The 12,105-nt window shown below is 43.6% G+C and overlaps 1 protein-coding gene across 3 annotated transcripts in view; it reads left to right on the top strand.

Annotated features, from left to right (window-relative positions):
- Positions 1–12,105, top strand: part of LOC131953767 (uncharacterized) — a 93,101-nt gene that overhangs the window by 43,147 nt on the left and 37,849 nt on the right. The gene's annotated exons all lie outside the window — the stretch shown is intronic.

Below are 12,105 nucleotides of genomic sequence, written 5' to 3' on the forward strand. Positions count from 1 at the left end.
AAATGAGCGTTAGGATCTCACCCTTTGGTCTGATGTCAACCGGAAGTCCTTGGTCTCTGCACTTTCGCGCCTTTTGTTCTTCCATCACATGACTAGAACCGACGCTGATATCGAGGAATAAAAAACTGGCTATTTTTTTTATCGATCAACTCTCGATATAGTTAATCATCTCTACGGCGATCACTTTAAATCTAGACATCGATTTCATATCTTTGAATTTTATGGAAAATGAAAATATTAATATATCGGCGGATAATTAATGAAATAATTAAATATTTACAAAGTATTAGCTGAAGAAGTAATGATGTTTTTTTTTTAAAGATAATTTCTCTTGTTTTTAATTTTTTAAAGAAGTTTTAAAAATTTTAACTGAGATTTTCAGCTGCCCTGATATTTTGTATAGGATATTTCGTCTAAAAAACTTGCGTAAGAGTTAAAACATCATTTACGTATAAAGAAGACTTTACAAAGGTATTTCAATAAAGGACTTTGTGTTGCCGCACTGGGGAAGTGAAACACTAGTACACACGATAATACCCAAAACAAAATGGCTACATTGAATGTGATAGCCTTGAGGCTACATCGAGTGGGATAGCCTTGATCTGTGAGCCACACAAGAAGCCGTTGCTAATGACGCTAAGCCGTGGAGGAAAGATGGCGTTCTTGTTTGTGCTTGTCACGTTATGCTGGTGTTTGTTTTTTCACTTCCGGCTCGTCTTAAGACTGTCCGAGGCTGTCTTTGGCGTGGATGAAAGGTCCAGGGATTTTAATCTCTTTACACATACGGGCATTTCAAGTGCAAAATTGCAATATTATAATATTATTTATATTTTTTAATAAAAATTTCACAAGGATTTTTGTGTATTGTGGGATACAGTAGATAGCCATTTTGAAGAAAATGTTGATAGACAAGCTGATTGGTTCATCCATTCTAAAAGAAAAAATAACTTGCAAATCTATTTACATGTACCCGTATATATATATATATATATATATATATATATATATATATATATATATATATATATATATATATATATATATACCTGTTTAAATATACATACATATACTTATATATATTATTATGTATATAAAAAGTTTGTGTCTAAGTGTTTCTCTGTAAGCGTGTGTATGTAAAAACGACCACAACAATGCTCTCGTCTCCATGGCAACCCGTCTCAACAACCATGCTCCACACTTATTTAAAATCAATATTTTTTTAGGACTCCCACCACTACGTCACGTGGTGTAACCCGTCTGGTCATTGTGCAATTGGTGGTACACTCGTGGTTTGTACACAATTGGTTGACCCATTGATGGCCGGAGTCGGACACCTGGACCTCAGACACAAGAGTCAGCGTCACAGTGTGTACACAGTTGGTTGACCTATTGATGGCCGGAGTCGGACACCTGGACGTCAGAGAGTCAGCGTCACAGTGTGTACACAGTTGGTTGACCTATTGATGGCCGGAGTCGTACACCTGGACGTCAGAGAGTCAGCGTCACAGTGTGTACACAGTTGGTTGACCTATTGATGGCCAGAGTCGTACACCTGGACGTCAGACACAACAATTAGTTTATGAAACTGTTTTACACTTGTACTTATAAACCTGGCTAAATAAACAGTTCACATTTTGGTCAACATAGTTACACATTGAGAAGGTTGTGTCAGTTCACATTTTGGTCAACATAGTTACACATTGAGAAGGTTGTTTGTTCTGAAAGTTTTTTGATTGAAGTCTGGCACCTCTTATCTTTTCTTACCCCACCCCCACTTTCATCGCGGAGCAATCAACCTGCTTTTGTATTGAGCGAAAACTTACAAGAACAGAATACTACAAATAAAAATCTACGTCTACCTAAAACACTTACTACAAACTTTTCAAATATTCTGTTACTAAGTTTTTCATTTAACAAATATCGGGTTTTTCCAGTCAATACCAGCTATATAAACATACAACGGGAAATCCCGAAAATTGATGATGCGAAATCGTTGTTTGCATGCCACTTGATTCGTCGCTAAACCATGTAATTATACGGTATATCTGGGTGTATTGACTGTTTTTTGTTTGCATGGTACTTGAAGCGTCACACTGCGATATACAATTACACGGTATATCTGGGTGTATTACCTGTTTGTTGTTTCTTTTTGTTTGCATGGTACTTGAAGCGTCACACAGCAATGTACAATTATACGGTATATATGGGTGTATCAGCGGTAGCGTCTAAGTATACAGCGAGAGCGGGTGCCACTTTTGACGACCGATGTTGTGACTTGTGTCGTCTGCTCTATGCTATCTCCAGGCTTTATTTATAGCACCGTGCCATTTAGAGTTTAAGGCTGAAAAACAAACTTGACCGACCTTGACATAGTTCGTGTTGTGGTTGATTGATCGTCTGCTGAAGGATGGAATCGAAGAGGCGAAGAAAAATGTGACTGGGGGTGGGGAGGGGGGGGGGGAGGGGATGTGTTGGGGACGGTGACTGGATTACTGTTGCAGAGCTTAGCGTCAGTTTAAAGACATAAACGGATATTTATGACCGTATAAAGCAGAGTTACTGGACTGGGCATGATGGGTACATGTTTGTCTCGCCGGAAGTTACACGGCGGACATTTTGGATACCGTCACCTTGGCGTGAAAAATGCCCGGATGAATCTAAGTTTCCAAGGCTGCTTTAGTTAATGACAAAAATAATTAATTTGATAAAAGCTGTAGCAGTGTGAATATTTTTGTTTATTCAATAGCCCAAAATTTCTTTTCATGATTTTAAATGGAATTTTTCTTTTTCAAAACATATCCCGATAAGTTTTAATTGTACCCCCCCCCCATTCACCATCTAACTCTTGAAGTTCTATCACGCGATTTTGAGCCAATCAGTTGTAATTACACCTGTTGGGTGAGAAACTCTTCAAACGTGTACACACACATTGTTTTTTGACAAAGTAAAGCTATATGTGTATAATGAAGCGTCGGTAAATTAGTTCACTCATCGTTCAAGCGCTTTCCCCATAACACACGCCTTCCGTACACACCCACACTACACACCCACACTGCACACCCACACTGCACACCCACACTGCACACCCACACTGCACACCCACACTGCACACCCACACTGCACACCCACACTGCACACCCACACTACACACCCACCCGTATACAAACTGAAGCACACTACACACCCACCCGTATACAAACTGAAGCACACTACACACCCACCCGTATACAAACTGAAGCACACTACACACCCACCCGTATACAAACTGAAGCACACTACACACCCACCCGTATACAAACTGAAGCACACTACACACCCACCCGTATACAAACTGAAGCACACTACACACCCACCCGTATACAAACTGAAGCACACTACACACCCACCCGTATACAAACTGAAGCACACTACACACCCACCCGTATACAAACTGAGGCACACGCACACACACACCCGTATACAAACTGAAGCACACGCACACACACACCCGTATACAAACTGAAGCACACGCACACACACACCCGTATACAAACTGAAGCACACACAAACACACAGGCCGTCAAACAATATTGCATTCCACTCATTGTTCGAATAAAAACAAACTATACAATTTAACAAGCTGTTGTCGCTGGTTTCATAATTGCATAGAATCTATTGTAGGCTAGGTCGCATTACCTCTCTCCCCCTCCTCCCCTACCCCAACACGTGTTAATCATGAAAACATCTAGACAGCCCCCCCCCCCCCCCATCACCAATAGGTAACAAACGTTTAAATTATTTCTTACGAGCTGACCCGCGCCTTAAGTATACGCCGCTATTTAGTTGTTTTATTTTCTACTTTTTAGTAATACATAATTTATTAATTCAACTTCAACACTACCAATGCTGCGACTGAAAATATTTTGCTTTAAATCAGTAGTTCGTAAAGGACGATAATCCTCACCCTCCCAAACCACCCCCTTAACTCCAACCACCACCCCCGACCCCAAACACCCCCCCCCGCCCCGTGAACTCCGTGAAACAGCCCTCCGTGACAACAGTTTACAGACGACAATGAAAAGATCAAGCAAAACTTGTTATAACCTCCCCTTAGTTTCAAATCGTTTAAATAATAAATTATCTGCCCCTAATAGCCGTCAATAATTCGACCCGGCTCTACGATTGTAAACATTTGGCGTGAACCTCAGCTCAAATGTCTGCTGGGGGTGGTAGCTATATGCCTGGGTTCGAGGGAGTAACGGCGTGCGTTTACGTGGTGTCTCGCATGGTCCCCATGAAGAAAATTATATGTATACGAGCTGACCCGCGGCGTACCATACGCCGCTATTTAGTTGTTTTATTTTCTACTTTTCAGTGCTTCTCTATTTCTTCCACAACTAACCACAAGCCTAAACACTGCGAGTTAGTCAAGTCATACAACACGAACATATGTTATCGATTAGAAATTAATTAATGGCACAAACGTCGGGGGTACAGCGATCAGAGGCGTAGCCGGGGAGGGCGGATGTGGCGGCCGCCCCGGGCGCCGACCTTAAGGGGGCGCTAAAAGGGGTAGAGAAATTAATTTGAAAGCTCATTTTAAGCTGAAGTTTCGAATTATACACTGTCAAAGCTACGAAAAATAAACAACTACAAGGCTTTACACACTGATTTCACAACTTTGTGACACCGAAATAGAAATTGTTTCAGGATAGTAACTGGTAAGAAGCGCCGCAAACCTTCCCAACTGCGTGTGGGGGAGGGGGGGGGGCAGAATAACTATATATAGAAATAGGGGGGGACGCAAAAATTGATAGTCCGCCCCGGGCGCCGGATTAGGTCGCTATGCCTCTGACAGCGATGTGAGGTGTTGTGTTGCTTACTTCATAGAGGGGTGTTGTGTTGTGTTGCTTACTCCATAGAGAGGTGTTGTGTTGTGTTGCTTACTCCATAGAGAGGTGTTGTGTTGTGTTGCTTACTCCATAGAGAGGTGTCGTGTTGTGTTGCTTACTCCATAGAGAGGTGTTGTGTTGTGTTGCTTACTCCATAGAGAGGTGTTGTGTTGTGTTGCTTACTCCATAGAGAGGTGTTGTGTTGTGTTGCTTACTCCATAGAGAGGTGTTGTGTTGTGTTGCTTACTCCATAGAGAGGTGTTGTGTTGCTTACTCCATAGAGAGGTGTTGTGTTGTGTTGCTTTCTCCATAGAGAGGTGTTGTGTTGCTTACTCCATAGAGAGGTGTTGTGTTGTGTTGCTTATTCCATAGAGAGCGAGAGAAAGTGACAGAGAAAATTGAGAGACAGAGATAGAGAGAAAAGACAGAGTAGTAGCGAGAGAAAAAGACCGAGATATAGAGAGGCGTAGAGAGAAGGAGAGAAACTACGCGATTAACAGAAAAACGAGTAGATTTTTTACTTGGCGATGTCAAGTAATTACCTTGGCTCAAGATTGCATGAAATGAGGTTTAAATTATGTCGGCGCTGCAAGCTGTGTATTGGGGTGGAGGGGGGTGTTACTAATTATTCTCATCAGCTGTCTAATTACATCAACTTTTATATGATTGTCGGGTTTGGTTTTAGGTAAACAAACACATGCGCGTGAGTACATGTTTAACAGGCGACAATGAGGTGGTGAGTAGTGTGTGAATGTGTGTTTGTACGTGTGTGTGAAAGTGCGAATGTTTGTGTTTTCATATGTTCGTGTGTGTCATTAATGTGTATGTGTGTCTACTATATGAAGCTAGTGTTTAGTATGTGTAAGCGTGTTCATGTAAATAGCTGTAATGGTGAGTTATGTGTGTATGTGTGCGTAAGTGCATATATACATTTAGCGAGTCTGTTAAATGTTAAGTGTATGTGTGATGTGTAATACAATATGTCAGGTGTCGATTACTTGATTGAATTAATTAGTAATATGTTCGTTTAATGAAGTAAGGCTGGAGTCTGTTCCTTCTCTCTCGGATGTAATTCATACCATTGATGTGTACTGATGAAACTTAGGGAAAACCATGAGGAGGGGCTGTAAGTATTGTTATGTAGATACCTGCCGCTGTGTAATGTGTACCAATATTTCTGATGTTGTATAACATTGGTTAAACAATTCTCGATGCTGGAAAACACATGGGAAGTTGTATAAAGACTTGAGGTAGTGTTACATTTTTACAACTTTCTATTTCCTTCATTAAAAAAATGTCAACGCTGTTATATCGAAGAAATTACTTTAAAAACAAGTTAATAAAAAGTCTAGTGACAATTTAAGCGCAATTTCCTTAATTTTTTGTGACCGAACAAAAGGATATTTTTGAAAACTTTCTTCGGCAATATTGTTCTAAATTATAGCAGGAATCGATTGGCAAATGTTTCAAGTCGCTAAATGGTCTGGTTGCCGAGATATGGGCCAAAAACAGCATTTTTCGAGGTTTTTTAGCTTTTCCGGGAAATCCAGGAAGGAATTCCGGGAATGTTTTTGGCCCACAATCATCCTCGGAACTTGCTTAACATATTTGCTTTGGAACTAGTCCTCGATATTGCTTCGTTGTGGAGATACGACTTAAAGCTGCGGACACACATCCATCCATCCATCCATCCATCCATCCAGAAATAACGAATTAATAATCGCAATTGTCAGTATGGAAATTGCGCTAAAAACAACACTTTATCAACATACAGGTTGGCCGTATGATTATGTAGATAATGACCCTGTCTTTAGTGACCCGTTCTATGACGCCGTCTATAAATTACCGATTTATAGCCTCGTCTTTAAGGACCCCATTATTGACCCCATTAATGACCCCATGTTTAACGAACCCAGCTTTAATGACCCCTACTTTAATGACCCTGCCTGTAATGGCCCTACAGAGCCGGTCACTAACGACCCAACAAAAATGACGGGGACACTAACTTTAGTATCGTTGTCGTATAAGTCTAGGGTGGGGGACACACGTTACGTGGTGTTGCAACTGCTTCACGATATCAGCGCCACAGGAAGGGGTGTGTGGGTGGGAGTGTGTATGGGGGGTGGGGGGGGGGGGTGGGGTAGGATGGGTGAGGATTGGGTTGGGTGGGTGAGGATTGGGTTGGGTGGGTGAGGATTGGGTAGTGTGGGTGGATGAGAATTGTGTATGGGAGTGGTTAGGTGTGTATGAATATCTTGTACTACATATAAATATTTGGGCATATGGCGCCAAAGTCTCAAGGTGGGTGAGTGATTGACCGACCAAGACTCCATGGTGACCGACTGACTAAAGCCTCCCATAGCCTGCTCACCAACCGAACTACCAGACTATCATGCAGACTTTGAGTACTCACCTCCATCTACAACACGACGTGACAGCCCCAATCAGACCCTGATCGATTGGTGCCGGTCAAAGGTTTAGTGATATATTATCGATCTGATGGCTTCAATCAGCTGTCCGGCTTTGTAGCCTTGAGGTGTGGGGAGGGGTGGGAGTGAATGGGATTATGGGGGTTAGAAGATTAGTGCAGCGTTAGATGCTCTCGAGTGGGTGTGGCCAGAGCAGTCACATAGACAGACAAGCAAACAGTCACACAGCCACACAGTCACACAGTTAGTCTCACAGCCACACAGCCACACAGTCACAGTCTCACAGCCACACAGTCACACAGCCACACAGCCATAGTCTCACAGCCACACAGTTCCACAGTCACACAGTCACACAGCCATACAGTCTCACAGCCACACAGCCACACAGCCACACATATACACATATACACAGCCACACATATACACATATACACAGCCACACGGTCACACAGCCACACAGTCTCACAGCCGCACAGTCTCACAGCCACACAGTCCCACAGTCACACAGTCTCACAGTCACACAGCCACACAGCTAGACAATCTTACAGACAGCAAAACAGACTTCCAAATACCCACAAAAGCAGACAGTATAGCTACATAGACAGACAACATAAAAACCCTGATAGACTGTATGACCAGTTATCTCCCTGTGTAGTTCCTGTCATTCACCACCCGCGTAAATTGTTTCCCTTGTTTACGTCCATGTGATTTTATTCAGCAATTTGTCTGGAGCAAGACAACGCGAGGTCCACCCTCAGGCCCCACCCCCAGACTTGCCGTCTCTCCTTCCCATCAGGCCACCACTGTCGCTCCCTGCCCATCACCACTGCTGTATGTCTTGCCCACTCTATTACCTAAACATCAACCCTAACATTTAAAAAGTGTCACTAACATCAGCACTCATCTACACTAAACCATGGCCTTAACCCTAACACGGCTCCATTGTCTAATAGACCATTGGATGATTGTGTATTGGACGTCCATTCGTGGGCCCTACGGTGAGCTAGATGGTGGCCATGTTGCTCCACACAGCTGCTTGACCCAAGGGACAGGGCGTCACCTGTACAGCTTGGAATCAGCAGAGTCTCAGGAGCAGCCGAAAGTAATCCATCGCCTGACTCTACTCATGTTTGTTTTCGAGTTTTCTCCCCTAGATGGGTTGCTGTCCCCAGCTGACTAGCAGCCCCATCTGCCTCATTGAACTAGGGACTTTCGGGTTAGCAACCATGTGTGCTTACCCACCCGACCACTCCCACCCCCTAAAGCTAACAAACTTCAAACAGCTGCCATTTTATTGCTCACATCCGTCAAGTGACGTCATGATATTGTACTGTTGTAGCTAACTACGTCCAAAGTTCAAGAGTTGATCGTTTAGGATGGGGTCGATCTGCTAGTGGTTTTAGAGCGGTGCATTGATCAGTGACCCCCCCCCCTCCACATCCCACCCCCGGGACTAGTGCCTGACGCGCGGATCTACTCACACAACCACCGCTTGTTAGGGTCGAGACTTTTCTGGAAGTGGCTGTCATTTCCTGGAGAGGTAGGGGAAATAATTACAGTGGGTGAAGGTAAGGGGACATGACTCTGGTTGATAGAGTGGGATAACTGCAACTGCCACATCACGGTCAATAAATTCAGCAACAAAAAAATTTCTTAACAAGAACAAAAAATTGCTGAAAAAAGGGGAGTAGTCCATATTAAAGAAGGTAAGAAGATCAAAATTGTTTTTTTATAACTTGAGAGAAGGGGGGGGGGGGAGGTTATTTTTTCCTTGAAGCATTTCTCAGGTTTGAATACGGAAATTTAAAATGTTGTTTTAAATAATTGTGCTGTATAGAAAAGGATATTACCAACATAATTTTAAAGAATTATTTGCTGCACGTGTTGAAAGGGGTTTGACAACTACCTAGTTCAAGGCTCTTGTTTAAAAAGTTGGTGTCCATTGAGAATTCTTTTCTTCACCACTACAGCAACACACTTCAAAATGTGAACAGCTGTGTGAACTCACCCTACCTCTCATCTCTCCCCCCCCCAGCACTTAGCACCAGCTGTAAGATATCTATATACAGTAGTTATTGATCCAACAAAGAATCGCTTAGACAATAACACAACAAGTGTGACATACAATAGCATGTAATTAACGAAACATACGATAGCATTTAATTAACAAAACTTACCATAACATGCAATTAAGGAAACTTACACCAGACTTAAACAAATATTTAATTACACGTGAAACACGCCCAGCCAATGTCGCACGTGCAATTATCTCGAGAACACCCTACACCAATGTAACACAACACCAATAGTCATAAGGGTGAGGTGTATATCATCTTCCATAATGGTCGTCGTTGTCCCACATCCCCTCCTCGTCATTTCTCGCCTTCAATAAACCCTGACATGACCGCTAGCAGTCTAAAATACCCAGCTATCTCCACCCAACCCCGCCCCCATTTGTTTTGACACACCCCTTGTGCAGTAACCAATGTGCACGCTAGTTGTGTGTTGTGTTGTGTGTTGTTGTGAGTTGTGTGTCGTGTGTTGGTGTGTTGTGTTGGTGTGTTGTGTTGTGTGTTGTTGTGTTGTGTGTTGTTGTGTTGTGTTGTTGTGTTGTGTGTTGTTGTGACACACCCCTTGTGCCAGTAACCACTGTGCATGCTAGTCGTGTGTTGTGTGTTGTTGTGTTGTGTGTTGTTGTGTCGTGTGTTGTTGTGACACACCCCTTGTGCCAGTAACCACTGTGCATGCTAGTCGTGTGTTGTGTGTTGTTGTGTTGTGTGTTGTTGTGTCGTGTGTTGTTGTGACACACCCCTTGTGCCAGTAACCACTGTGCATGCTAGTCGTGTGTTGTGTGTTGTTGTGTTGTGTGTTGTTGTGTCGTGTGTTGTTGTGACACACCCCTTGTGCCAGTAACCACTGTGCATGCTAGTCGTGTGTTGTGTGTTGTTGTGTTGTGTGTTGTTGTGTCGTGTGTTGTTGTGACACACCCCTTGTGCCAGTAACCACTGTGCATGCTAGTCGTGTGTTGTGTGTTGTTGTGTTGTGTGTTGTTGTGTCGTGTGTTGTTGTGACACACCCCTTGTGCCAGTAACCACTGTGCATGCTAGTCGTGTGTTGTGTGTTGTTGTGTTGTTGTGTGTTGTTGTGTTGTGTGTTGTTGTGACAGACCGCATGATGTCATGTTGTTTTCGCCTCGCCTGAGTATAAACATGTGGGTATCGAGTACCCAACACACTTGCACTTACATCTCTACTATTTAACGGTCGAGTCTCGGGATACATACAGTTTTGTTACTAAACCACATACGTTGGACAGACTTTGTACATGGACAGACTTTGCAATTTGGTTTGTATGGGGGTTGTTCAAGGTGTGTACATCTATTTAGCCTTAAGATTGATCATTATACTAAATGCTTTGATGCCATTGGTGTTAACTCGGGATGGGTTGCTGTGTATAAATCGAATATAGGTCTGTACTGAGATACTCAGTGTTTAGATCGGGCGCCCATGTACTTATTTTTCCCCTCAGTTTTCCTATGTAGGTCGAGGTCACAGCATCAGTCCATTACTGGCCAGCCGTGTCCTGGGGATTGAGCAGTGTAAATATTTGATGCACAGTCACTGTCAGGGGACTGACGCTGTGGTGGTAGTAGTGATATGGTGTCGCTCTGGTGGTAGGTGGCGCCCCCCACTAGTGGTAGGTGGCGCAGAGGCGTAGCGACCTAATCCAGCGCCCGGGGCGGACTATCAATTTTGAGCCCCCCCCCCTATTTCTATATATAGTTATTCCTCTCCCCCCCCCCCCCCCACGCAGTTGGGAAGTTTTGCGGCGCTTCTTACCAGTTACTATCCTGAAACAATTTCTATTTCTGTGTCACAAAGTTGTTAAATCAGTGTGTGAAGCTTTGTACTTTGTAGTCGTTTATTTTTCGTAGCTTTGGCAGTGTATAATTCGAAACTTCAGCTTAAAATGAGCTGTCAAATTAATTTCTCTACCCTTTTTTGGCGCCCCACCCGCCCTCCCCTGGCTACGCCTCTGAGGTGGCGTCCCTCCACTAGTGGTAGGAAGGCGCCCCCCCCCACAAGTAGTAGGATGGTACCCCCCACTAGTGGTAGGAAGGCGCCCCCCCCCCCACACACAAGTAGTAGGATGGTACCCTTACTAGTGGTAGGTGGCGCCCCTCCACAAGTAGTAGGTGGCGCCCCTCCACAAGTAGTAGGTGGCGCCCCTCCACAAGTAGTAGGTGGCGCCCCTCCACAAGTGGTAGGATGGTACCCCCCACGAGTGGTAGGTGGCGCCCCCCCCCCTAGTCGTAGGAAGGCGCCCCCGCCACTTTAGTAACAGGATGGCATCCCCTACACGTAGCAGGTCAACGACCTTGCATACTTTTCGGCACTGATGATGATGTGACGTGTACTAACACTCGGGCGAGTGGTCACGTGATCGTTTGTCTGCTGAATAATTCAAGCCAGATAACGGTTTGGTCGTCTGAAGAAATAATCAATGCTTAGATTACAGAGGCTCATTAAAGGGTTGTCTGTCGATATAAATAGAATCTAAAACATTACCATCTTCATTATCGTCACATCAATTCGCATCACAACATAATCATGTAGTTATGTATGTATGTATGTATGTTCTTTTATTTACATTTACCCAGTACAATCACTTTGAATCCTATATTACAAAAATGTGCTGATGTCGGGTAGCTAGGTCAAGCTGACACCCAGCCTACATATATAAGTTGCTGTGTGATTTGAAGACGTTTGGTTTGCTGCTCATTACAAAAGAAAACAATGCCCCCA

This window comes from Physella acuta, unplaced genomic scaffold (genome assembly GCF_028476545.2).
Source record: "Physella acuta isolate Inbredline_101_S28 unplaced genomic scaffold, ASM2847654v3 ptg000951l, whole genome shotgun sequence".
NCBI classification, from domain to species: domain Eukaryota; kingdom Metazoa; phylum Mollusca; class Gastropoda; family Physidae; genus Physella; species Physella acuta.